A 5253-nucleotide genomic window follows, 5' to 3' on the forward strand; every position below is an offset into this window, starting at 1 on the left:
GAGGTGACTTTCTGTGAAGGAGAAACGATGGAGGGCATAATTATGACTGTCACATGGGAACGCCATGAATATGAATGAATGCAGAGTAAAATTCAGAGTAATGGGATTTAGCCAATGATTGTTACTCTTCTCTCAAGTCAAAATAATTATGACGGACGTTGTTATAACTCCCCTATTCTTCCAAATATTGTCTAATTTATGAAACCGTTTCAGGGCAGCAACTATTCATTAGAGTCATTACAGATTCATGCCTTGATTGTTAATTTTATTTTTTTTGACATTTTGATTAATTGCTTCAAGAATAACATTTGAAAAAAAAAACATCTTCCATGGTCTGAGCTGACATTTTCAGAAGGCTTGTTCAATCAATAATTTTCTATGACACTATTAAAAGAAAAAGAAAAGAAAAGAAAAGCAGCATTTCATTTAAAAGAAGGGCACACAGTATTTAAGTTGCACGACTTTCAGGAGACACATTAAGATGACTAACCTCTGTACGCCAGACCTACTGCACATTAGATACGCCCCCATTTATAAATTAAACAAGAGTCAGATAAAGCAAACACCCTAGGTCTCCAGAGTAACTAATGACAAGTGGTTATATTAATGGAGCCTAATGTAAGTTCAGCTATGTCTTTTAATGGTCACACGCTCCTTAAAATACTATCCAATAAAATACGACGACCACAACCATGGCACCTAACACTAAGCAGCCCAGATAAATATTTGGGATTCATCTAGACTCTGCATACAGCATAATAAGCACAGCACCACTGTGTTTATAGCATGGCTCATTCTCTAAAAATCTTGGATCTGGAGCAGCATCTCAAAGGTTCAATGTGAAAGAATTAGTGACACATACTGTAGGTGAGACAGCAAAGTGCAACTGGTGGAGGAGGATGCCACTGCCTTTTCCCAAGCACATTAGGGAACTATGGTGGCCTTTGCATACCAAAAACACCCTTTCCGCAGTCTCTTCATATCAGTGGGGCTGTTTTTCATTTACATCAAAACAGCTCATGGCTGAGAGGAAGGGAATTTGGCTTGTAACCAGAAGGTTGCCCATTCAAATCCCGGGACAGGTCAAGGACGAAGGTGGCCCCGAGCGAGGTATCTAATCACCATTGCTCCCCAGGCGCAGACAAGTCCTGCCCACTGCTGCACCTGGTTTGTGTGAGTGTGTGTGTGTATGTGTTCATACTGGTGTGTGAAAAGATTGGGTTAAACTCAGAGGTCAAATTCATGAATCAATAATCTAATCAACTAATTCTAAATCTTACACGTGTCCAAGCTGCTGTAGAAATACAGCTCGAGATGGCTGCCTCCATAAAGCGAGGCCCTTAAAAGGTATACAAACATATTGATAGGTAATATATTACATTTTTTGTCAGTAAATAAAGTTCTGTGCACGGTAATGTATCAAAAATTGTATATGAATATAATCCTGCTGCGAGTTCACACCTCCCGTCCTTTCCATCCTCAGGTCAAAAAGCATCGGCCCAACGTGAGCTTCTGCAAATGGACTGCAGAGTTGACGTCAGTGAATTTCAAAAGCAGCATTTATTTATTTATCTATCTGTGTTGGAGCTGAATGTTAAGCAGTGAGGGAATTGTATTCCAATTTGTGCATTAAATCATGGCATCATTTTCAGAATAACGGCAAAACGGCTTCATCTAATAAATATATGAAATTACGAGTGACATCTGAATGGGGATGTGTACGTTAGGATGACGGGAAAAAATGGTTTGTCTCACATTTATCTGTGCTTACGTCATCTAATACAATAAGATGAGTCTGATTTACAAAATGCATTTGTGTGTAGTGGCTGGGAGGGTTATATTGTCATTGTCTGAAACTGCAGCTCCAGCACACTATATGTTTGAAAGGAGTTTAGAAAAAAAGGTCTCATATCTCATATATATTATCTCTGCAGGCTAAAAAAACAAACATTTATTATTGCCTCCATGGGGCACAGCCTCAATCAGATATTTTAGGTGTCGAGTAGGTGAAGCCGGTTCACGTTGCAGGATTAACTCTTTCGTTCTAAAGGAAGTGATTTGCTTCTGGGCTTGTTTTATCATGTAAGTGTGAAAGCAAACTCGGACTGGCTGAATGTTGCAACCCCCCAACTGAACCGAGTCCCTGATCATACCAAGTCTAGTGGACTATTAGGTGTGAAGACAAAAAAAAAAAAGCACAAAAACTATAATAATGTGGATGAAATAACTACTTTAAAGCAGATAATACAGTATGTAGTGTCCAACTGAAGCTTCCGCTGCTTTTATTCAGTCTTATTATTTGGGGCTTTGTGGTCCGTGACAGTGAGCGGCACAGAGATACACAACACTGAGAATATGAAACATTTTTCCCACAAGCCTTTGGTGAGTGTTTTAACTTTATTTTCATGAGGCAGTTTTTGTGAAACGTCTCTCCAGATTTATGAGACTGGAACAGAAAAACATGCCGAGTTTACCTTTGCAGTTTTATTTCATTTTAGACAAAGAACCACTGTATTTTGGATGAATAGAATGGACACCTCTCAAACAAAAGTTTCTGAATAACGTTTATAATATCAGTCTGTTCCTGTGTGAGTTTACCAATAGCTCTTCATCATCTGTATATTTCTATGCAGCTACACATTCAGACATTGCATATATATCTGAGTTGTTTTTCCAGCTTTTGATTTAATTGTACTGACGTGGAGAGTTTTTTCTTGTTCTTTTTTTCATACTACTTTTAATAACTTTTAATTTTAATGTGACTCGGGCTGCAACTAATGATTATTTGCATAATCAATTAATCAGTTGTTTATTTCCTGGAGTATTTGTTTGGTCCGTAAAATGTCAGAACATTTTGAAAAAAGTTGATCGGTCCTCTATTCTATTCTATTCTACCAAATCTGCAAATGAGGATATTCTTAAATGTCTTGTTTTTTCCACAAACCGAAATGATTCAGTTTTAATGATTTCCTTGTTGTATGGAGCAAAGAAACCATTTAGGAAGCAGAAATCAGCCAACAGTTTGTGCTATCAGAAGAATTCCAACGGTTTCTGAAAGCTAAGAAGTTGAACTTCAAAGCCAATATGTGGCTATTACGGTAAATTCACTGACACCGATGCAGGAAGGCGGCAAATCAGCACCTTTGTGCCCCCCTCTCCACACACGGCAGAGCATTTGATTCAAAAATGCCTTGAAGACGGTCCTTTCGGGTGATAAAACCACCACTGGGGTTTTTCATTATTAAAAAAAACACTCAAACCAATTGATTATCCAAATGACTTTAGTAAATAATCAATTGATCATTACAGCCCTCCATGTGACTATCAGTGACCAGAACCTATCAACTTCTGTAATATGGTGTCTGAAGAAGACTATGGAGCTGGAAATATCCCTGGTGTGTCTCATTAAAACTGTAATAAATGGAGCTACAGTGTGTGAAACTCTTATTTTCTCCCTCCTATTTTTGTTTCACGGGATGATCTACCACTACATCGACTACACTTTACTATTTATTTCTCTGAATTGATCACTGCCTGTTATTGCCTGTTTTTGCTGGAGCTTCATTGAGAAGTGTGCAATTTTACTCTTCTCGTGGTGATCAAAACGTCAAATAAAACACCGGGAAATTGTGAAATATGGGACCTTTAAACGTGAACAGCAACATCTGAGGAATGTGAAACAAGGCAGAGTCGGAGCTCATGGCGAAGCCGCTCAGCTGCTTCAAGCGGGTAATAAACAAAACAAAACAATCCTATGTTTTAATTTAGGTTACAGCATTAATCAATTGGTTTGATTTAACATTTCAGTTTAGGAGTGCGAGGGTGATTGGTGATTGATGATTTTTTTAATGGTCAAAGAAGAGAAATCCCATGTGTAGCATTTAACTGTAAATGGAATACACAAGTACAAGTAATGAGCCACAATGAAGGGAAAAGCTCATGAATATTCATGAGCAGAGGTTGCCAGTGGAAGAGAGTCTTGCTCTTTATCGGCTCTGTGCAGATACTTACCTGGGGCTTTGTAAGGACTTCAGAAGTCTCTTTTGATCCTCTGCAGTATCTCCTCATTAATCTTTACTCAGTGATTCCTGTGGCAGATTAGTGAGTCCCTTTTGTACAGTAAACAAACTTGGGACCTTTTTTGAACAACATACATATGTATGAACAACCCCTACCAGACTTACTTAAGTACAGTATATACTCCTCCACACAATCCTCCCTTTCCCCAAGAGTGACAGGGAACAATGGTGACCTTTGTATGGAGGCCAAAACGTGCGCACAAAATACTAATTTGTGGCCACGAAATAGGTAAAACGTGCAACCAAAAAACTAATTTGTGGCCATGAAATAGGTAAAACGTGCAACCAAAATACTAATTTGTGGAATATGTAAAACGTATGAATGAAATACTAATTTGTGGCCACAAAATAGGTCAAACGTGTGCACAAATACTAATTACTTCTCATGAAATAGGTAAAACGTGCACACAAAATAGGTAAAACGTATGCATGAAATACTAATTAGTTCCCACCAAATAGCTATATTGCGCGCTAATTAATAATATTAATAACATTCTCATGAATTACCTGGAGAGCTGCACAAGTAAAGAGAGCGAAGAGGACTGAAGCTTCGGGATGGACAGAGATAGTGATAGACTATTATTTTAGGTTGGGAATGAGTTACAAAGATATTCTCAAGAGGCTGACATTGCAAGTGTCGTGCCATGGTAGTTATCCCCGACAGGACTTCCCTGCTGCGGAATCAAAATCCAAAACTCATGCTCTTCTTTGTCCGTTCAGGCTGCTGTGGAAACATGGTGGTGCAAGATGGTGCCTCTGCTTATTCTAACGCTGTTTTCACACTGGTATGTGGGTGCGGTGTGTTCCAGCTGCAGCGCACATACAGTATGTAAACTGATGAGATGAGATGGTGGATCTCCCCTGAGTGAGTCACATTGATCTTTTTTGGGAACAGACCTCTTGCCTGTTTTTCACGCGAGCAACTCACCGCATAAATATACAGTGAAAATAATCTTCCGCCACAGTTTCAGCCTCTATAGCTGTCTCATATGTCACAAACGCAGCACGTCCTTTTCCTGCTTCAAAGTACAAACATTCTACCATCTCAGTTCACTGATTCCATTCATTTTTTTCCCCACAGCAAAGTTTTATTATTAAATATGTGCAGCGCTGGCATTTATACAGAGTACAGAGAAGTATTTAAAAGGTTGTATTATGAGGCAACAGGCAAACC

Source organism: Solea solea, chromosome 21, assembly GCF_958295425.1.
Source record: "Solea solea chromosome 21, fSolSol10.1, whole genome shotgun sequence".
Lineage (NCBI taxonomy): Eukaryota > Metazoa > Chordata > Actinopteri > Pleuronectiformes > Soleidae > Solea > Solea solea.